The 23,716-nt window shown below is 45.3% G+C and overlaps 1 protein-coding gene across 2 annotated transcripts in view; it reads right to left on the bottom strand.

Moving 5' to 3' along the window:
* RHBDD1 (rhomboid domain containing 1) overlaps window positions 1-7,352 on the bottom strand; it is a 116,267-nt gene extending 108,915 nt beyond the window's left edge. For both annotated transcript variants that reach the window (XM_090053535.1, XM_090053536.1), the window contains exon 1: window positions 7,228-7,352. The gene's annotated coding sequence lies outside the window, so the exon portion shown is untranslated. The remainder of the gene's footprint in view (window positions 1-7,227) is intronic.
* Window positions 7,353-23,716: the final 16,364 nt, after the last annotated feature.

Here is a 23,716-nt window from a genome sequence, read left to right as displayed (position 1 = left end):
AACACTCACAAAATCTGGGCACTTCCCCTGCTGCTTCAGGACTAGCTGTCACTCCTCCCCGCCACCCCATAAGTGGCAGGGGAAGCTTGCACCCGGCTCCCGCCACCTCCATTAAGCACCCTGCGCCGCTGCTCTGCGTGTGGCTGGTGCTCTGGGACTGGCCGCCACTATCCCCTCTTCCCTCCCCAGCTCTGCAACCAGCTGCAATGCTGGTTTAAAAAAACTGGCATTTTCAAATTTCCGGCACGTGCCCAGTCCCAAGCACGCCAGATTTGTGAGGTTTTCCTGTATTTTTCTTTTGTATTTAGAGACCCCTCAGAATGTGAGGCCCTAAGCTGTAGCTTACTTAGCTTGTACCTAAATCTGGCACTGCATTCAAAGCCAACATGAGCTTTTCCTATTCACGGGCAGCATGATTCAATCCAGGAGATTAGTTCTAGGAATGAGAAGTCATTTCCACATCTGCTCTACCCTCAAGGTGCCACCAACAAAGTGGATCAACTGTGAGCTTATTTCTTTCAAATTTCACAATAGCTCCACGGAGAAGACTTGAATGTAGGATCTGGCCCTTTGAGAATATCATGTAGTGTTTGACACCTCTCTACCAGGCTCCTGAATGACTATGAACTCACTTCACATAAATCAGTTATTAGTTATTATATAGTATCCATTTTCAATCAGCAACAGTTGGAGATTCATAACACTATGAGACAGAACCTGAAAAGACGTATTGTTAATCTTGACAGGATTAGATTTTTATCGATAAAAATTGATTTTACCTCATACCAACAGGGCAAGGGAAAAATACTTCCATCAGTAATAATCAGAATCTGTAGAAAGAGGACTGCAACAGAGAACCCTTACCCCCATTTTCAAACAGTGGAGAAAAAGAGACAGAGGGCAGAATGGTTAAAGAGGAAAACAATGGGTAACCTAATGACTCAACAATAGAAATGTGAAGGCCGGGGGGGGGGGAAAACAGAAAATTTCAGGAAAAAATTTCCCCACTTTTCCCCAGAAACTTGGAAAAATTGAAAATCTTTGAAAGATTAAAAAAGACTTATGAAATATTTTCTTTTAGAATGATGAATAAAATATTTAAAACAAGGTGTTCATATATTGCTACTCTTGAACTCCTCCAAAATGTTGAAACATGAAAGCAGCATGGGAGATCCTCATGGATAAATATCCACATTACTGCAATAATGTGCATCCCATGGGCTAAACTTGATTGTTTTAATGACATTATGAAGTTGGACACTCTGAAAAAGAGCTATAGAAGAGGAAAAGAAATTATAAAACTTGTAAAAGCTGCTCATATTGTAGTTGCAGTCTTTAAAAAGCAGCAGGAAGAAAAGTAAGCAAAGAATAAAATAGAGACACTCAAACTCTGTAGTAAAACTAGATGGGGTGGAGTGGTGACCTCATTTGAAAGTTTATTTAAAAACAAAAGAAGCTCTTCAAGAAACAGTAATCATTGAGGATCTTAAAGTACCCGGAAGTATAACACTTCACTGGATGAGGATGTCTTCTGGGTTCAGATGCAGAACTCCCTGAAGATTCTAAAGCCAATTTCTTCAGCAATCACTGCATCTGGCGCTCCTTACCAAACGGCCCAGATAAAATCAACTGTTTTTGAGAATCTATATGCATCTCCACTTACAAGTACAAAAGGAAGAAAAGTGAAAGACTTTATTAGCAGATGGGAAGAATTGTGCTGCCAATCAACTCATGCTGTTACAAATCCCTTAGATCCAAGACTCAACGGCAGAAATGTTAGTGAAGATAGCATTGCTCATTTGACTAGATTACAAAACAACACGCTTAGGACTTGATGTTGAAAAGGTACTTTCAAATGTTGCAGAACACAGAACATCAGGTGTTTGGTCTAGGAATGCAGCTTGGGACTCTGCCAAGCATATCTCTCCTGCAACATGCTGGCAAGGCCTTTTCACTAGACAGCCTCTGACTCCTCTTGCTTCTCACCTGCTTCAGATTCCTCCATCTTCTGCAGCATGTGAAAGAAACTGGTTTATGTTTAGAAATACTCTCACCAATAAAGAAATAAACTAATATGTGAAGGATAGATAAGCTTGTCTCAATCCAGGCAAGCCTTCAGTTTTCAGAAGTCAATGAAGATGATAAAAATGAAGGATCAGAAGAATCAGAAGCAGAAACTGCTGATAGTGCATAAAATGAGACTGATTGGACAAAGTTTCATGTAGTAAAATTTGTCTTGAGTCTTGTTGTTTTCCCCTTTTTTCATCAGCTTTTTTTCTAAAAATGAGTGCTTTCTGTATCTGCTTGACACTGTGAAGAAGACCAAGTCCAGAATACATAACAACTTTCTTTGTTTTACTGTAATGTTGATGGTTTCTTCTATTTTCAACTCTAATTTTTTGCCTGCTTCTCATAAACTGGAAAAAACTAAGAGATGCTAGGTTCCTTAGAGTTCAGCAGCTTGTAGCTCCATTTGTACCAAAATTAAAAACATTCTAAAGTAAATTCAATTAGTAAATTTGTAATTATTGTTTGAATAAACTATACTTTTAAATTTAATAAATATACCAAACATCATAATTTTATACGCAAACCAAGTTATACATAATACATTTTATGTTCTTAAAGTAGCAAAGCAAATTTAGAGCTGTAAAGGGTGCTAAGAAAATTAGTATTGCATATATTTCAATTTTTCCCCAAATTTCCATTTTTTTCCAATAAAACCTGGGGAAAAATGTTTTTCTTTTCCCCCATGGCTTCAAAATTTCCAGAAATGTTACATCTCTAGTCAACAATTAAGTAATTATGTGCTCATTCAAGTCTAATGATTCATCAGTTAAGAAATTAGCTGGTCCTTCATAGGTGCAGGAATCTGGCCCAGGGAGATAACAACAAACCTGTAACCAAAGCCCAGAGGGGAAGAGCATTTGAGGCTCCAGCCCTGTGGCGTTGTATTGCAGTAGCTATAATTGATTTGATTGGTTATATTGCTATTTTTCTTTTTATATAATGAATTATTTAGCCATTAAGATAAAGTTAAGCTCATTATGATTTGCTTTTTATAATATTTTAAATCAGACATTATTAGTGTTCTGGAATTAACCGTCTATTTTAAATTTCCTATTGCTTAGCATAAATATATTTGACCTACTGGTCGCATGATTTTGGAATTTAAATTTGGTATAAGAAAAATGCTTAGGTAAGGTCTGTGGTATGTCTGGCATCTTTAAAAAGAGGTAATGAAAGAATGAATGATGTATGTATGTGACAACATGAAGGAAAACAATCCTTTTGCAGCAGGTGAAAACAGCCTTCTGTGGTTTAACAGTTAAAGGTTGTCAAGTCGGCAGTTAAGGATTACCAAAAACTAAATCATGCTTCACCTTGATGGCTGAAGACTGCAAGCAACATCCCCCTCCCCCCCACCCAAAGACTGCAGACTGCAAAGCCAAAAGATTGTGTCCTACCAACCCCAGACTGCCAACAGGACAAGGAAGATAATCTTCATGTCTGACTCAGTGGAATCCATAGGCTTGTATGGACAGCTGTCACTATGAAGAATGAACACAAAGAAAAGGCTTTTGGTCTTTTTCCACCTGCAAGGAGTTTTGAGCACGTCCAACGAGACCTGACTCCATCCCTCGTGGTCAGTCTGGCCGGTCACCAGACTGGCCTGAGCGACTTTAGAACTTGGTAACACCTTAACCTTTGCAGGACTGTAACTATTTCTGTGTGCGCTTGTTTCTTTTGTATGAATGAATGAATAAGTATGCATGGGAATGAGTGAAGCAGATAACCTTACTATTCTTTATTCATGTTGCACGTTTTATGTTCCAATAAATGCAGCGTTTCACCTTATCCCCTGATAAAATTCCTGCGTGTTTTTAATTCACACTGTACGCCCTGTGTGGACAACAGTGGCAGTAGGGTCCTGCCCATGCCCTGCAGACTAAGCAAGAGGCCAAGGGTGGCCAATGCCTCTCTCCAAGTTTCCAGAGCTCTGGGAGTGCCACTGCCCTCCTATCCTGGTCCTTGCCTACCCTGTACTTTCCCATTGAATGAATAAAATGATTTAAAGCAGGTATATTTATGGATATTTACATTTTATATTTTCACATGATTTTATAAAGCTTTTAGCAATATACTGACATTACTAAAAATTGTCTGCCTCCCACACCCTTAAATTTTCAGGACTGCGCAAAGTTAAATAGATAAAAATTGAAATAAATGCTTAAAAAAATAAAACACTCATGTTCGCCAAAATTATTAAAAAATAAAAACTGAATTCTGCCACGCCTATATACTGTATACAAGACATTCTTCTTGTATTCCTACTGAAAAATTTTCTTCTGTTAAACCTCTTATTCCTTTATACAGGTTACAGCAACTATACAAATATTACTAAAATTTCTGGTATATAATTATACAACAATTACAAATATAATATTAAATTATGAAACTAAATTGAAAGACAGTTTGCTTGGCACCATGAATTTATATGTCCAATAAATTAAAAACAAGACAAGGCATTTCCAGTTTAGTAAGACAGAGAAAAAGAAAACAAGAAAGGTAAATAACGTTTCTCTCTCAAAAAATAAAAAAACCAAAAACATTTTTAGTTAGAATTGCCTTCTCTCAAAATATAACCATTCTTTTTTCATCCCCAGCCAAACACTGAAGTTTCCTACACAAGTTTTTGAGAACAAAGTGGCATAATGAAGTATAGTAAGTCTGTCTCCAGTTATTGGCATCAGAGTAACAATTTGAAATCAGGCTGCAATTTTTTAAAATCTTTAAATGAAATAAGGATATTATCAACATAACTATTATGAGCAGTTACACTAATTTAGCTTACTCATCTCCCTGTATTGGATGTGTGCACACACACTACAACAAAGCAGGCACATGCACATGCACACACATATACACCACAACAGGAGTACTTGGGGGGGGAACCGGAGGGACTTCTGGTGGCAGAGGTCAGGGGTTAGGGGCAAGACTTCCAGTCCCAAGATGGCAACCAGGGAGTGGAGTACCTGTCAAGGGGTGGGGCTACCTTGCAGCCCTCAACAGTTCACCAAAACTCATTAAGCAGCCCTGTATCTAAAACAATTGCCTACCACTGCACTACAAAGTACTATATTCTCCCTTTTGATGGATATACTTACAGTATAGTCCACGCTATACTGTAAGTGTGTCCATTATAAGGAAGACTAGTATTTTGTAATTACAGTATAATCCACTTGAGTGCATAGACTTGAGACTGAAGAGGCTAAGCACCTACCCTGAATACTTATCTCTGTTCAAATGTAATTTAATGAAGTTCACTGTTCATACAGGGCTATGCCACTAATAGCCCTGAAACCAACAAACTCCCAACATTTTCCAGCCTTTTTATTTCCTGTTTTGGGGTTCCTTAAACAAGTCTTGAAATGATGGGGCTGGTCAGCTTCAGGGCTGGTATTAAATACTCTGCAAATGAGAAAGAGCACCTCTGAAATTAACTACGCTCCTTTCATTCTTGAGGTTTCCACTAGCAGCCCTTTGACAACAACTGTTTCTGGTATAGTTAAATGGAAAATAATCAGTTAGAAAGTTGTAGTTAGTATGACCCAGAGGCCAGTTAAATTACAAAATTAACAATGGGGCTGAAAGACACTATTTAAGGGACTTTGCACTTAAATATGCAAGTGCAAATCAGGGGTTTGTTACAAACATGAGCAATAGGCAACTTGGTGGTTCATGCTTAGTGTTATAGTGTTAACTGAATTATATAATTATCTAGTATGCATGTAAATACAATGCACTCAGCAAATGCCATCCACATTAAGCTGAGCTTCCTAATTAGTGATCTACCTAAATTGCACGGGAGTACACTGCATAGCGGCTCCTTTAATCTTGCTCTTTTTGCTGTGCACCCCCTCCTGCCTATCGGTTAAGGAACCCTGGCAGCCCTGCTGCTCACTGTTTGCTCTTGATCAGCCAGAAGGCAAAAAACTGCAGTTTTAGATATGCTGCATTCTAGTTGATCAGCAGTGATCAGTGGGCCTCTTTAGCCAATCAGCAGCAGGAGGCAAAAGCTGACATATTTAAAACCGTGGTTTTTGCCTCCTGGCCAATCAGGAGCAAGCCGCAAAGGTACAGCAGTCCCTTGGGCAATTGTGGGGGGGGTTCAGTGAAAAGAGCGGGATTAAAGAAGCTGCTGCGCAGTGTACTTCCTGCACAGTTTGGGTAGATCCCTACTCATGAGTAAATTCTCTCCAACCAGGTTGGTCTGTTGTAAGCCTTGACATTGCATGTGTATGTAATTCAGTCCAATCTTTTTTACCTTCACAATATCTCTTATTCACTCAATCCCCTGGCACAAAACCTTCTATTATGTCCTTTTCTGTGTCATCTTCCTCTGTTCTTAGGACGTAGTATCAGGGACTGGATACCAAAAGGGTTATATCGGTCTCACCCCCAAGGTGGCTACAGTTACTTATATACAGGTGCCTTAACATCGGTTTACACAGGGCAATATTAACACTTATGCTGTCTTAGCAAGCAAGTAAAGTCAGATAAAAAGAGTGATTTGTCTCTGCACAATATTAGAGTGGTGTGTTTGGTTTAAATTAGACTCCTTTCCTGCACAACATCAACTAAATGAGAGGGGTTTTATTTGACTGAAAAACAGCAGCTGAAGAGAGAATTATACAGGTCTAATGAAACTTCAAATTCTCACTTCAGCAAAGACCGGGATGGCCAGGAATGCTTATTCGCCTCACGAGGGCTGTTTTAGTGAAGTAACTGTCTGTAGATAAATCAGACCCCCCCCCCCCCGGTGAGCTTTTAAAAAACAACCAAACCCCCTACCCAAGCCCCAACCCTGCGTAGGCCGGTCCAGGGCTGCGCCCCGTGGAACAGGAGCGACCGGCCCGGCCTAGCGCGGCTTCCCGGCAGCGTCACGCAGCGCCCACGGCCAGGGCCTCGCGCTGCAACTGCGACTGCGCCCCAGCTCGCGACTGCAGGCCGCTGCGTCCCACCCGGACGAAGGGGCCGGGCTGGAGCGCGAGAGCCCGGCGCAACCGGACATCCGACGCCCCCCTGTCCCCTCCCCCAATGTTTTCGGTGCAACCCCGGAGCCCCGCCCGGGCCCCGGAAGCGGCGCGAGGGGCCGCAGGCCCGCGCAACGGCTTCTCCCTCCCCGGCGGGACAGGCTCTGCCCGCACCGCCCCCGACACTCACGGCCTCCAGCTGCGCAGCGGCTCGGCCGAAAGCTCACGGGCGGAGCGGGGCAGCAGGGAGCCGCGCCCTTGGCGGGGAGGGGGAGAGCCGGCGTGCGCCTGACAGGCTAATGAAGAGCGGGTGTGTAGAAATATGCACGCAGCGCCTGTCGATCATGTGTAACAGTAGTAATTATATGCGTATGTGTGTCTAGACTGATACGTTGGGAATGGGACCAGACGAGGAGTGGCAGGCGGTGCAGGGGTGGACAGGGCTCCATCCCTGACCCCCCACCAATCATTCTTGAGAAGCAACTGGCTACTATATGTATATCTATTTGGGGGGGCTGGACCCCCCCCAACGTCCTCCCCTGCTGTTTCCGGGCAGGGCTGGGCCTAGTGCACCCCCCATACCTGCCATTTTGGGGCCTGCCTGGGCCCCGCATGGCCTCCCACCTGCTGCTGTTTTGGGGCTGGTGCCAGACCTCCCCCCACCCCACCCTTCCTCGCCACCATTTCAGGGCCTGGCAGAGCTGGGTCCAGCACTCCTCCCCCCCCACTGCCAGTTAGGTCGGGCCCACCCCCTCCTATCTCAGCCACCCCCTCCCACATCAGCTGGGGGCTGCTGCTCCCCACCCCTAGCTGCCATGATGGGTCAGCTTCTCCCCCACTTTTGGCCTGCTTCTCCCCTCCACCGCCGCGTTGGCCCAGACCCGCTGCTTCCATCCCCACCGTGTCAGAAGGGAATGGATGAGAGGGGGCGAGGGGAGCAGTGGTGGCCTTGGCCTCCACCCCATATTTGCCACCTGCAGGGAGGGGGGGGAGCAAGGCTGATACTGCTGACCTGGCCGGCCCCCCCGCCCCAGGAGTCCTGACCCCGATCCACCCCGCACCACCACCACCATCTCCGAGAAGCAAGGGGGGAGCTCTGCTGGCCTTGGCCCCGCTTTATGTCTGCTCTGTTGCAACTGGCTCCGGGGAGCAGGGCAGCGGAGGCAAGGCCAGCTGGCCTCTCCCACCCACCTCACTCCATCCCGTGTCGCCACCACCACAGCACGGCTCTGCTGCTCTACCACCTCCTGTCCAAATGCTGTATTCTCACTCTAATTGGTTGTTTCCATCAGCTAATCAAAGTCAAATAAAGTTTTATGGACAGACAGACTACAGCTTTTATAATATTAGAATGTATATATATGTGTGTATGTATATGTACATATGACTACATATGTGTGTATATGTGTATAGATATATATTGTATGTGTGTATATATGTGCGTGTATGTGTATATGTGTATGTTTGTATATATATATATCTATAGCACAAGCTTTCCTGATTAGTCTATAAGGTGCAAATCTACCCTGCCTTCTACTGGACTTCAGATTAAGACTGCTAATTACTTCATTCTGCTGTTGACCAGAAACTCAGTTGTGTAAAGACCAGCAGGTTCATGAGAAATGGACCAAAATATGTGTTTTTGTTATTATGACTACAGCCCCCGATAGACCAATTTTATACATCCTGCAGACCTCATTAAATCCTAGTAAAATGGTATCAGCCAAGTATGAATTAGTCAAGATAAACTAAAAGAAATTTAAAAACCACAGTGATTTGCATATAGTGGAAGCCTCACTCATATACAGTATAAGGTCACTGAAGCAAATCCTGGCAAATGGACATTCATGGTAACATTAGGCCTGGTTGTTTCTGAGTGTGCACTGCAATATTCTAGCAAAGGCTATGGAGACAGTACTCAAGAAAAATAAAATTCCCAGTAATCTAGAGCAAGAAATAGGCCTTTCATTTTTAGCACATACCTTTCTCCCATATTTTTTTTTTTTGTTGAAGAGTGAAAATATTACCTTACAAAATACTGCCCCACAGTCTGGGGATACAAGCAAAATCAGCAAAAAAAGTCTTACCCAGGAAGATGATTGTATAAAAAAACCTTAATACCTCTTTCATTTGCTGAAATCTAGACAATAGCTCAGTGTTTGCTAAGATATGTTAATACTAGTTTTAAACCCCCCCAGGAATTTGTTGCTATGCAAACCTGCTTTTAACTGCTGCAATATTTTCTGTATTTTTGGGAAGAATATTTTCATTGTTAAAACTGGGAAGACCAAGTGGGAATAAAACAAGTAGGAAAGTAGCCTTTACGTCCCAATCATGGAACAAAACCAGGAAGCAGAAGTGAGTATGTTTTTGAAAATCCTATTGAGCCCAATGAATTATAAAGTGCTGTTTAGTTCTCCATGTGCTTTTCATGCTTTCCTCAAATCCTTTGTTGCATTCTATAGTTTCATTTGACTTCACAAAGCTAACACATTGTCAAAGCATAAGAGGTACCCTGCTTCCTGCCTAGAAAGTCAGTACACCATTTTGATCCCAAAAGTGTGAGTTAAAATATCAGACTTGCTAGTACCTGTTAGTGTTAAAAATGAGTAATAAGAATCCCTGTGAACAAATGCATTGCTCTAGCACAGCAGTAACCAGTTCTTTAAATTGAATAGTTCAGCTGCTTTAATTTTTTACAAGCATTAAATTCAGTTAGACCAACACATTAGTTTCACTTCTGTAAATTACTAATTGTTGACCATCAGAATTAATCGTTCTTTTAAACAATGATACAGGTATCTGAGCTATAAACTCAATTGTTAATATTTAGCACAGATCAAATTCTTGAGCAATTTATAAATTATTAAAATAACATTATCATAGAAATGTTGGCATGCTCTTCAACCTGCTGGTACAAATATGTGACTAAAAATGAATCACACAAAACCTACAGCCAGAATTCATGTAAAGGATCTTATTTTGCCATCATTTATATGGCACTTAAGGTTCATAGAAAATTTTGGCATGTTACAAAAGTATGTCATAGGAGTTGTATGAAAAAATGTATTGTGACCTTCCAAAAACAGCACACAGCTCAGAAGACTGGCAGGCATGAGAGGGGCTGAATTCCTAGAAATGAGGTGGAGAGCGAGGTAAGGATCTGAATTTGCCAAAACAAGCAACTTCGGCATAGCCTTCTGTTCCAAAAACATTTGAATGCCAGCTGAGGAAGACGGCTTCAAATTATGCCATCACTTTAGGCATGTTAATCTAAAATCTTCAGTTTCGGCACTTTTATGTCTGTTAATACTTAATCAATGCTAATCCTTTTTAATCACTGAGAACACGATGGTATAAGCTCATAGATCAACAGAAAATATTTAATATGTATCCCAATTTTTAATAATTAGCTCTGTTTCCTATAATAGTGTGTATATGCTATGAATTATATGCTAGTATAATATTATTAATGAGTGTATATGTATTGCACATATAACAATGCCAATTTTTCTTTTACTTTAGGTTTTCTTTAAAAGGATCTCAACCCAACTATTTTTAACAATACAGTTCTTTACTAAAGGGGTCCATTTCCAGATTTCACTGCTGGATGTTCAAGTTGAACTTAGCAAAAAAGGTATGGTGGTGTAATTTAAGTTTTGGACTGGGACTGGGGACCCCATTCCTAGTTCTACCACAGACTTCCTCTGTGCTCTTCAGCAAGTCACTCAGGGTATGTCTGTGATATTGCACCAGTGGCATGCCCCAGCTAGGACAGACTCAAGCTGAGCTGCAACTACAGGTATGCTCTAAACCCAGAAGTCTGATGGTGAGACTACCCTGGGTGTCCCTCTGAGACACCCAGAACTCTTGATTTCTCGTGTACTTGAGAGTGGCCACTGAAGATAAACTTGAAACAGGCTTACCAGCATGCTAAAATTGAAGCGTGCCTCAGACATGGATGTGCACAGCGGATTCCATCTTTGCTAACCAGGACACACTATCACTATGGTGTGCACAAGCTCCAGAGATTCTCAACCAGGGTACTGGGGTACTGTGGGGTGCTGTGAGATCTTTTGAAGGGTGCCAGGAGGTGCGAGGGGATAGGGGATAAGTGCAGGCTTAGGCTGGTCATTGCTGGGTCACTACTCTGATCCCACTTCCCAGCCCCTCTGCAAGGCACTGTAATATATTAGTTTTTGTAATGAGGTGCTAGTTAATTCACAAAAGTTATGAAAGGGTGCCATAGGTCTAAAAAGCTTGAGAACCACTGCATTAATCTATTTGTTTCTCTGTTCTTTATCTGTAAACTAAGAATAATGTTATTCACCAAAGATGGAATTTTTCATCCTATTAGGTTTGAAGATTGCTTCTTCATCGTCATGAAGTTTATTTTTTTAAAAAGACAGAACTTTTTTGAGGCCAGTGAACAGGGACTTCAGACAGGGTAAACAGTTTGCAGGCAGTTTGCACGCCAGTTCCTAAGCCAGTTCATGTCCCCTCCCTCCCTTTTTGAGGGGCAAGCCTTTCAGCTTGGTGTGAGAAGCAGGAAAAAAAGGAACTCTTTGGGGCCAATGAGCAATAAACAGGACAGCTTCCAGGTAAATTTGCTAGGGTAGATCTGCTTGAAAAAAGAGCAGTAAGAGAGGGTAATCAACTACCGTATTTTTCGGACCATAAGATGCACTTTTTTCCCCCCAAAAGTGGTGGGAAAACGAGGGTGCGTCTTATGGTCCGAAGGTGTGTGTCCCGGGGAGACGGGGCGGAGCTTGCCCGCGGAGGCGGCGGAGCCCGAGTGGGACACCCGCCGCTTGTTTATGCCGTGTCCCGGGGAGACGGGGCGGAGCTTGCCCGCGGAGGCGGTGGAGCCCAAGTGGGACATCCGCCGCTTGTTTACACCGGAAGCCGGCGCCCGTGCCGGTGGCCGGGAGCTGGCAATAAAAATGGCCGGCCACCGGCGCACATAGTCTCTCCTGCCATAAAAACTGGGTGCGTCTTATGGTCAGGTGTGTCTTATGGTCCGAAAAATACGGTAGTTACCTCAGGTGCCTGTACGTGAATGTACTGATCCTGGGAAACAAGCAGGAAGAACTGGACTGGAAGTCCTTGCACAGTCATGGAACTACTACATAATTGGAATAACAGACTTGGTGGGAGCTAGCATGACTCGAGCACTGTCCTTGGGGGTTACAAACTGTTCAGGAAAGACATGAAGAGGAGGAGGAGTCAAGCTTTATGTTAAAGAGCCATTTGATTGCTCAGAGCTCCAGTATGAAGCTGGAGATAGGCCTGTTGAGAGTCTCTGGGTTAGGGTCAACAAGAGAGCAACCAGGTTGATGTGGTGGGGGTCTGCTATAGACCACCACACCAGAAGGAAGTGATGGATGAGGCTTTCTTCAAACATCTAGTAGAAGTTTCCTGATCATAGAATTATAGAATCAGTGAGTCAGAAGGGACCTAGACAGATCATCTACTCCGACCCCCTGCCATGGGCAGGAATGAGCACTGGGGGTGGGAGGGGTCATAAGACCCCAGCTAGGTGCCTATCCAGTCTCCTCTTGAAGATTTCCAGGGAAGGTGAGAGCACCACCTCTCTGGGAAGCCTATTCCAGGCTCTGGCCACCCTTACAGTGAAGTAGTTCTTCCTAATATCTAACCTAAACCTATCCTCCCTCAACTTGTGGCCATTGTTCCTGGTGACTCCAAAGGGGACCCTGGTGAACAGACTTTCCCCGAGTCCCTGCTGCTGGCCCCTGATAAGGTTGTAGGCAGCCACAAGATCCCCCCTCAGTCTTCTCTTGCAGAGACTGAAGAGATTCAGGTCCCTCAGCCTCTCCTCATAGGACTGGCCACACAGGCCCTCAGCCATATGACTGGCCCTCCTCTGGACCCTCTCCAGGTTCTCCATGTCCTTCTTGAAGTGCAGGTCCATGCAGCCCTGTGCCCAGCTGGACACAGTATTCCAGCTGCGGCTTGACCAGTGCCGCATAGAGGGAGAGCAAGATCTCTCTGGATCTGTTAGTGATGCCCCTATTGATGTTTGACAGGGTGCAGTTGGCTCTGCCTATTGCTTCATCGCATTGGTGACTCATATTCATCCTGGAATCAGTCCTGACTCCAAGATCGCTCTCTGCCTCTGTGCTGTCAAGAGGGTTAGCCCCTAACCTATAACCATAATGCTGGTTCCCGCTCCCCAGGTGCAGCACCCTGCACTTGTCCTTGTTGAACTGCGTCCTGTTCAGATCCACCCACTTCTCTAACCTATCCAGGTCTGCCTGGATGCGGTCCCTGCCTGCCGGTGTATTTACTTTACCCCACAGCTTGGTGTCATCAGCGAACTTGAACAGGGTGCTCTTCACACCCTCGTCCAGGTCACTAATGAAGGTGTTGAACAGCACCGGCCCAAGGACCAAGCCCTGGGGGACTTTGCTGCCTACACCCTCCCAGGTCGACATCGACCCGTCCACCACCACCCTCTGGGTTCGTCCCTGAAGGCAGTTTGCCACCCATGTGACTGCATTCGTCAATGCCACAGTCCGTCAGCTTGCTCACCAGAATTGGGTGGGACACTGTGTCGAAGGCCTTCTGGAAGTCCAAGAAGATGACATCGACTTCCTCCTTCCCATCTAAGCTCTTTGTTACCTTGTCATAGAAAGAGACCAGGTTAGTCAGGATCGGCCTTGCACGAACCCATGCTGGTTACCCCTCAGCATCACTTCCTCTGCAGAGCTGTCACAAATGTGGCCTTTGATAATTTTTTCAAAGACCTTCTGCAGGATAGAATTGAGGCTGACTGGCCTGTAGTTGCCAGGCTCTTCCTTCCTCCCCTTTTTGAAAATAGGGACCACATTGGCCCTTTTCCAGTCCTCAGGGACTTGGCCCAAGCACCAGGAGTCCTTGAACAGCCGTGTCAATGGCTCCGCGATAACACCAGCCAATTCCCTCAGCATCCGCAGATGAAGGTCAGTCGGGCCTACCGACTTGGACACATCTAAGCCCTCCAGGTAATCCTTAACTAGGTCTGAACTGTTGGGGGACTCGCATCCTTCCTGGGCCTCTCTACACTATCACCCAAGAGCACCCCATTGTCAGCAGACAGGAACATGGACTTGTTGAAGAGTTCTGCCTTCTCTCGCGCGTCCATCACCAGCTATCCTGCCCTGCCTCGTAGGGGTCCAATGTTATCCTGAGACTTCTTCTTGCTACCTGTATACTTGAAGAAGGACTTTTTATTATCCTTAATTCCATAAACTAATCTAAGCTGTAGTGCTGTTTTAGCCTTCCTTACCAAATCCCTACAAGCTCGGGTCAGGGAGGTGTACTCCTCCTTTGTCCCTGGCCCCTGCTTCCACCACCAGTACACTTTTTTTCTTTGCCCTCAGGCCAGCCTGGATATCCACGCTTAGCCATGAAGGTTTCTTGGACCATTTTCCTGCTTTCCTCCGCGGAGAAATTGCATCCTGCTGCGCCCCAAGGATAGCCTCCTTGAGGAAGGACCACCTTTCCTGGACCCCCATACTAGCTACTGGCTGGGCTATCTCTTCTAAACAACCTATAGCCCTCTATGTCTACTGCCCAGTCAAAAGTTTCATCCCACCATGTCTCCACTAGGCCAACCAGGTCGATTTTACTATTTGCAAGCAGGAGAGCAAGCTCCTTCTGCTTGTTCCCCATGCTTCTTGCATTAGTGAAGAGACACCTTAATCCCCCCGAGAGAGTCCTGGACACCCCCCTTCCTGAGAGACAACTGTTCCCTTGGTATATAACTGAGCTCTTACCTGGGCAGGTCCTACATTTGGTTGAGTTTTCTCTTGCTCCTGTGGATCCCCATCCCCCAACGAACTTAGTTTAAAGCCCACTGGAGGAGGTCAACTAGCCTGTAAGAAAACAAACTCTTACCTTTGGGGGAGAGATGGAGACCATCACACCCCAGGACGCTCTCTGCTCTGAATTGCGAGTCGTGGTCCAGGAAGCCAAATCCAGCATGATGACACCAACTCCAGAGGCGCCTATTCACCTCACGGCTGCAGGCGCTCTGCCACTGACAGCCTCCACTAACCGGGAGGAGAGACGAAAAGACCACCTGGGCCCCCAACTCTCTAAGGTTGGCTCCCAGAACCACGTAGTCATCCATGATCTGGTCCGGACTACTCTGGGCCACATCATTGGTTCCCACATAGATGAGGACCATAAGATAGTAGTCGGAAGGCTGGATGAGGTCAGTGATCACAGGCCCTGGTTCTCATGGGGTACTTCAATCACCCTGACATCTTCTGGGAGGGCAATACACCAATGTACTGGCAATCCAGGAAGTTTTTAGAGAGTACTGGGGACAGCTTCCTGGTGCAAGTGCTGGAGCAGCCAACTAGGGGCCATGTTCTTCCTGACTTGCTGCTCATGAACAGGGAAGAATTGGTGGGGAACATAGTAGTAGATGGTAACTTGGGCAGCAGTGACCACAAGATGGTTGAGTTCAGGATCCTGAGGAAAGGAAGGATGGAGAGCTGCAGAGTAAGGACCCTGGACTTCAGAAAAGCAGACTTTGATTCACTTAAGGAACTCATGGACAGGACCCCCTGGAAACTAGTCTGAGTGGGAGAGGAGTCTAGGATGGGGAGGAGCATTTGGGGTGTCAGACCCCAAGTTTCGCTGAGGGTGCATGGCGTTGGTGCCACGCGGTGATGCAAAGAGGGCAGTGGCACAGAGATAGAAGCCGGAACTGACCCCGGGGAACTAGAGGACCCCTTGCCTGGTCACTTACAGGTACCAGGCCATGGAGGCAGGCTAGGGATGGAAAGGGAAGAGAGACTCTGAGGGAATGGCATCGAGGGAACATTGCCAAGCATAGGGTTGGCAGGGTCAGCCAATAGGATGCCAAATTGGAAGGTCCCTCCTTGTCCTTCCTTTTTTTTTCCTTTTCCTTTTCTTTTCTTTTTCACCCCAGCTTGGCATGGAGTGTCCATGTAGCCATACAAGCCAAGCTGGCTGGGCATTCCACTCACAAGGAATGAGGGGATAAAGTATAAGACCCCAGAGAGGCAACAAAGGTGGAGGCGCAGCTGCTTTGAAACCTGGCGTTCCACTAGAGGTTGGTGTAAGGCTGGGGTGTAGGGGAGGTGGAACCCCACGAACATCCGGCGAGTGGAGTGGTCACTCCTGAAGGGTCTTCAGAGGCCACCCGCCCCCCCCGGTGTAACATTCAAAGTCATGGCAGGTTAGTTCGGGGGTGGCCCATGAGGCAACCAAAGCCCACAGGGGCTCCACAAAGCCATAGAGCGCATGCCCTTTGCAGTTCAGACCAAGGTGGCATGTGAGCAGGCATTGAAAGCCAGGTGGGCGCAGTATGTCATACATGTGAAACATAATGAAGAAGTGAGGGTTAGCTCATTCCTTTGTTCCATAGCAGCAGATTTAGTCAAGGTTATTGGGACAATAGTCTGCCTTTTATATGTAATTGAAGTACCTGGAAAAATAAGTATTTGTCATGGAACATATTGGAACATTTTTTTCTCTGAACTATGGAAGTTGGTCTAATAAATTATATTACCTTACCTCACAAATCTTTTCCTAATATCCATGGACCACCACAGTTACAATTATACTACAACATGTTCTGTTAAACTAAGCATTTAAGTCCTCAGAAGATTCAAATGTTACATGCCATAGGCAGTGTTGGAGAGACAAAGCAGCCACCAATGCACATCTCCTACAATGGCAGGGAAGTGCTTAATGTGAGATATCTGGAGATGAATCTTTATAGGCAATCCATACCTTCTGCTACATAAGACAAAAAATCTTGATAGTCAATGTCAAACTGATCTGGCGGGGAAAGGCTTTCATGACCTTAAGGATGGTGATCAGGTTCACAGATTCTGAGGCCAGAAGGGATGGTACAGTCATTTAGCCCATAGCTAGAGCAAGGTGTAGCTCTTAGAAAGATAAAGATGGTACCTCCATCACCTCCCATTATAAGCGGTTCCAATGTTGAATTAATCTCAATGCTACAAAATTACATCTTATTTCATGGTAGAATTTGTCTAAATTCATCATTTAACTATAGAAGGTCACTAAAGGTTTGCCAGTAAGATTGGAAACCCACCCACTATCAGGCATCTTTTCCATAGTCAGTGTGTGCATAATTATCAAGCCATGCAATACCATCCTCAGTGGCCCTCTTTTCCATATATAAATACATAATACATATACACAGTGACCAAATCACCCTTCAGTCTTTTCACGTTGAATAAATGGAAGTATTTAAGCTTTATGTCACAAGGTTTGTATTACAGCAGAGGGAGCATTTTCCTGGACCTCCTTTGAATTCTTTCCAGTATTTTCCTATCCTTTTAGAAGTGAAAGGCCAGATGGGGCAATGTACTCTAATGTGGTCTTAGAAATGCTGTGTATGTTGTACCTGTCATGTTTCAGAGAGTGGCTGTAGTGCCCCAAGGCCAGACTAAACTTTCCCCTCTCTCTGTCTCAGTAGAGTGTTGCCTCATTGTCTTTCCTGCCACATCTTTGTTGGAATGGGTTATTAATTCAGGAAGCTACCCCACAATCCAAGGGCAATTCTGTAAGCATTTCATTGTAAAATTGTTTCACTGGGTCAGCTCACCCCTCAGCTTGTTCAAGTTTACTGTGCTGCCTTCCTCCTTGGTTTAGTCCTTTAGGTAGGCTCTGACTCTCACACTCCTATCCAAGTCCCTGGGCTTTTGATGGCCCACTGTCTGAGTCTCCAGGCTGCCAGCAGCCCATTACCAAACACTTTGTACCACCGTAGCCCTAACTGTGGTCTCCAGCCTCTTGTAGCCATGCCCATGCCTTGAAGAGTCTTTTTAACAAGAACATAAACAAATGTGAGCCCTCAAACACTTAACTGCTGATCAATCTTGAAGCATTTCTTTCATTTCAGGATCTCCCAGACTTCCTAATATATGGGTTCAGAGTCTCTTCTCTTCAGGGCCTGTAGAATCCTGTTTCATGTCAAGCATGGCCCAGTTTCTGGCTCCAGCCTGGTGCTTAGCTCATATTTCCCCTCTGCTTTTCTATTTTTTGGGTATCTGATATAGTGTTCCTGTCAGGCTATAGCCTTGAACCTGGAGCTGTGGCATATCACTATAGTCACTTACCTCAGCCTGCCAACCCACAGCTAACCACCCAGGCTGATCAAAAATGGTGTGAAGCTTGTAGTAAGACCTAACCCTCCACCCAGTCTTTGTCACCAGAGTGGCCAGCTGCTGTCAGCCCTTCATTTCCCTGATGAAAACTTGGAGCAGGAAGTGTCTGGGAACAGGGTTCAATCTAATACTGGGCTGATTTTGATTGAACCCTGTCTTTGTCTGTATTATGAGTCACAGTTTATGGGCATAGTCTACTATCTTGTACAGGTAACCTGTATTCTTAGTTACCAGATGTATTTACCTTGTCTTTGTCTGTATTAAAATAGGCTTTCTTAGATTATAATCATATAACTAGATAATTCAGATCCATATTACAGTACCCAGTTCTCATTATTTCCTAGTCCACAAATCTTTGTGTCTGTAAAAGCTGCGGTTAACTCCCTGCTGGTTCCATCTCTCTCCAGCTTCTAGTCTGGTTATCCCTCTTTACTCACCTGCTACGCCTTGATAAAGAAAGAAAACAGAGATTAGGAGGCAATGTCTCCTAGTTATTGCCTGGATAGTGGCCATGGGTTTCTTCACAGGGCTGCTCCATCCCTACACCCTGTCCTGACCACACCTGTGATGTTCCTGACACATTGGTTTTTCCAGATACTGTTTCTCCCTGTCTTACTTCAGGCTGCTTTCTTCGCAGCCCCAGCATTGCTAGCAATGCTGCCAGCTGTTGTTCGGTGGTCCTAATGCCTGGCCCTTTTCTCTTCAAGGTCCCAGCATCCATTTGCCCTGCCTGGTGGAAGTGCTTGCCGCCTTAAATAAGTTTCACTACCAAGTCCACCCTTTTCTGAGGGCTCTCTCAGGGCAGGGGGGTGTGTGGGTGGAGAACCACCTCAAGCCCCTTTGCCTGGCAAACCAGCCTTTCTTGTCTTTGTTTCCCTCAAGATAAGTCTCCATCAAGTCTTCACTCACAGGCAAAGTCACTTTTCTCCCTGCCAAGGATTTTGCTGCTGCTTCCTGACAATAGGTAAGGATCTACTCTCTCAGAGGCTCCTTTGGCTCCCTGGCCAGTCATAGCTCCGTGGTCAGCATCACAACTCTGTGCAATCCCTTCTCCATGGCAATTGGTCCTAGGGACCTGTTCCCCCTTTAACTTCTGGCTCTGTCCCTGGGAGCCAATCTGCACTAGCTCAGCTCCCACATGTTTCCCCACTAGGGCTGGGGTGGAACGTGATGGGGAACACTTGTGTTCCTGGCAACCCACACCACCCTGCACTGGTTTGGACTCAGATACATTTTGCTTTTCACTCTCCAGGTGGCGTGTTCTTTCTTCCTCTGTATTGGGCACCAATGTGAGTGCCCTGTTACAGTGTCATAGAAAGATTGTACCAGCCAAGATTTTATGTTATCATTTTGATTACGGATAAAAATATTAAATAAGATTGGACTAATGGCACATCCCTGAGAGATCCTGCTAGAAATAGCCCCATAGATTGGCGTCTCCCTTAGATTTCAAAATGTAATTAATCTCAGGTTTAGCTTATTAATTACATGTAGCATACTATTTTTAATTTGTTTGAATTAACAGGAAGATATTGTTTTTAGATATAACAAGAATTTAGCCATAGTCTAAGAGCTCATTAATTGGAAACAACAGAGAATGAGAAAAAAGGGGTTTCTAGTTAGCCTCAGAATGATTATGAGCCATTAATGTGATATAACTATGAAAAAGGCAAACAAAATTCAGGGATGTATCTGGCACAGGATTTCAGCCAGATAAGAACAGATTAATTCTGTTGTACAAAGCACTGGTAAGATCTCATATGGATTGCGGTGTGCAAATCCGGTCACCCATTCTTACCATGAGGTCATTAACTTTTTATGAGATATCTAAGTATACTATTTTCCTTCCATCACCATCCACAAAAGAGAATGAGAGAGTAAGCTGGAGCTGAAGAGTTTAAACAAAATAGTAAGGCCATATGCAGAAGTTCATCTTCTACTAAGGGAATGGCCATTCTCCTAGTAAAAAAAAGACTGCTTTTACCCTTGTAGGCTTCTGTCCCTCTGGCACTTTCAGGTAGGAGCTGTGCTTCTCTTTTAGGCCTCCCTCAGGCTGCCACACTTACAGAAATGTTCATATGACTTTCTGTAGTCTTGTGTATTCATGGTGCTACTCTAAGTTATTTTATATGATTGACCTCAGTTAGTGGAATGGATTGCCTCAATGGAGAATATACAGTGCTGTTTATGTGAGAGTTTCATTTTTATTAACCTAAAGCTGTTGGAGAGTTTTCAGTTGGCCTTAGCTGCTTATAGTTAATAATGTCAAAGCCAGTCTAGTAAAACTATTACTTTGATTGCAGCTGATGTTGACTTTATAATCAATGTTAAAAATGTTTTTGCACACGCCGGGCCTCGATCATATGGTCCCTCGCCGCCTGGCTTAGGGACTTGATGATAACTTTTCGCTCCATCCCTTAGGGGTATGGGGCCACGATCTCCTACCTCAGGTGGTCTTCTCCCCTCCTGTCCTGCCTGCCATGACTTTGATGATATCTCAGTGGTGGAGGGATCCGACTATCTGATTCTGGCTGCCCCAAGGCCGAGGTGTGATGTTCTTCGCGAGGCTCCAACCTCCCCTGTACCTCGCCCTATACCCAGCCTCGACGGTGTGCTATAGTAGTTGTCAGCGGCCAACCCTCACTCTGAGTGGTTCCTCCTAATTCCGGCTAGACCCTGGAGGAGGGTCCAGTAAGCCCAGACCCCTTTGACTCTTGTGCCCTTGGTGGTCCTGACTCACCCTAACTTTGGTGTGCAAGAGACTAGTAACAATAATAATAATAATAACTAATCCAACGAAAAGCTATGGGCACCAAAATTATACGCCCCTTCACAGCACTCCCTAGAACACTACCTGGGAGTGCCTAGTACTGTACTCTTCCCTTTACCAAATACCCATCCCCCTTAGGGCTGCCTTCCTGAGCCCATGGGATACTCTCATGTATGTGTGCCCTCAGTAAAGGAACCATCTCCCGACGGGCTCCTGTCGAGGTCCTCTGTCGCAGACATGAGGGTCTCAGCTGGCCCCTTGTGTTGATACCTCTTTCTCTGTGGGTCTGCCGGCCTTTGGCTCCGTTGACGAGGTCCTTGCTGTAGGCTCTCCTCACGGCCTGAGTGTTATATAGAGCCGGGACACCTGGGTCTTCCTCTGTTCGACAGCAGCGTCTCTACCTGGGCACAGTGCAGGATCCTTTTCTGAGCAGTGAGCAGCGTTTCCTAGCCCCTCCACCTTCTTAGTGGACCCAGGAGCTCTTCTCTCCAGGCTCTCTCGCCACCTCTCCTCCCCTTCTTCCCTGTTCTTCCCCCTTCTTGTCCTTCCGGGTTGTTTCTCCTCCCCCTCTTTCCCAGCTGTTTCCTCTTTAAAAAAAATGCAGCTAATGAGCCGTGTGGGTCCCGCCGCTGTTTTCAGCTTCGCCGTGGTTCCTGCCGCCGCTTCCAGCTCCGCCGCGGTTCCTGCCACCAGTAAGCTGTTTTTGTTCATTTCTTTCTTTTCACTCTCCCTGGGGTGTGCTGTCCCCCAGGGTCCCCCTTTAACCCTTCAGGGTTCGTGTCTTCCCCTTGACCCAGGACAGTTTTGTTATCAACCATGGTTTGCATGTGAGAAAAAAAATGAGATCCAGCAACATGAGAAGACTAGTAACTGGACCCTTTCTGCATAGGGCAGGATATAAATCTAAAAAATCATAATAATAATTTAGCTGCTAAACAAACAAACACCTACATCATCTTCTTGGACAATGCAGCATTCTGCGGAGCCTAATAATTTTGCTACTGATCTCTGAATCATTGTGTGTGGCAATATTTCTTGGAATAGATTACATAATCAATTTTTTGTGGTTTCTTGGGAAAATACTGTTTAAAATTGGCATGTTCCAGATGAATCAACTGTAAGGAAAAACTATCTTGATATAGTTTAAAATTCAACAGTTGACGAGACCATAGTGTTATTGGGGAAAGTTGTGTTTGGATTGTTGCAGATGTGACTACAGATAACTATAATCATTATATAGCCAATTTGGTAGCTGGGCAGCTCAGTGTTGAACCTGAAATCCTTATCTTTTGATTTCCAAGGTGTTGGATGGAATTAATCACATTTTGTGAATGACCTTTTATGTTTACTGTGGCCTAACTCTACTGCCAGCAATGAAGAGAAAGTTGCATATTCTACTTTTGGATGCTGCATCCTATATCCTGAAAGCAGCATTAATATCATCAAGTCTTCTCTCCATATCTGCTGCACTTGAACTGTTTGGTGCATGGCCTCAGCTAGATTCCTAAACAAATTAGACTTGAGTTTCCAGCTGCCAGTTGTATCATTTCAAGTGTGAAAAAAGTTCCCCAGTGGGTGCAGCACTACAAAGAAGTTTTGTCTGACATGCCTCTGCTACCAAAGCCCATGCAGTGATTGACACAGACTTTTTTCTTCTCTACCACAGGTAATCAAGAACTTGAGATGTGGGTCCTCTTAATACATGAGTCCTTTAAGCAAATCGAGGAGGTTGAAACAAAAAACTCAACCCTGCTCCATATAATATAGGCTAGTGAGTGAGAGACAAGCTGCAAGAGCCCTGTTACATGGTAATTTTGGGCAGTTCCTGGAGCTCTTGACCCCTGGATTGTCCACACATTAACACCTGAAACTACTTTAAGCATGCATTAGGCAGCTCAAGTTTATGCAACTCCAGGGCAGGATTATCTCTGATCCATGTGTCACAGGGCACTTAGGTGCCCTGCTCCTTTTAAAGAAGGGGAACTGCTAGGGAAAGAGCTCCAGCAGTGAGTGAGGAGCCCCAGCTGCTGATTACCAGGGCAGCCTTAGTGAACTAGTGGCCTACACTTGCCAATGGTCAGCTGACTGGAAGGGGCAGGGCCTGGCTCATATATAAACCCCAGAGCTGAGGCAAGTGGGGCAGTTCCCTGCTGGCAGCTAAGGGGGAAGGAACTCTTCCTGAGCAAACAAAGGGGAGAGGCCTGACTGCGCGAGCAGGTCCTGATACTGTAGTGAGACGGAGTATTCCCTGGTAGTGTTTGAATGATGTTGTAGCCAGGTGGCTTGAATTTATGTTATAGCCCAGGGGCTTGTGTTTTGCTTATTGTATAACACTGGTGGTGTGGGTGAGGCTATTGGGGTTGGAGGAGGCCTCATAGGGGACCTACGGCAGCATAGGGACCCGGAGCACCAGAGAGGGCGCAGCATTGGGGGTGCACCAACCCTGGTGCCAGAGAGGGCACAGAGCGAGACAGGGCTGCGGAGAGCCCGAGCGCCAGAGAGGACACAGAGCGAGACAGGGCCCAGGGCAGACAAGAGGACCAAAATTATAACAAGGCCCAGACCAAACAATGCCAGTTCCATCTGTGAGGTTTGGGGCATGGTAAAGGGGTGATTGGAGACACACATAGCCTATAAGGCTAGGGTGCCCCATTGCAGAATGGGACCCACAAGGAGTCCAGGAGCCCATGGGGTCAGAGAGTACAACAAGACCGTGTCCAAGACGACGTGAA

Source organism: Crocodylus siamensis, chromosome 6, assembly GCF_052110815.1.
Source record: "Crocodylus siamensis isolate JL-2025a chromosome 6, ASM5211081v1, whole genome shotgun sequence".
In the NCBI taxonomy this organism is placed as follows: Eukaryota; Metazoa; Chordata; order Crocodylia; family Crocodylidae; genus Crocodylus; species Crocodylus siamensis.
This window is presented reverse-complemented; position numbering and strand designations above follow the sequence as displayed.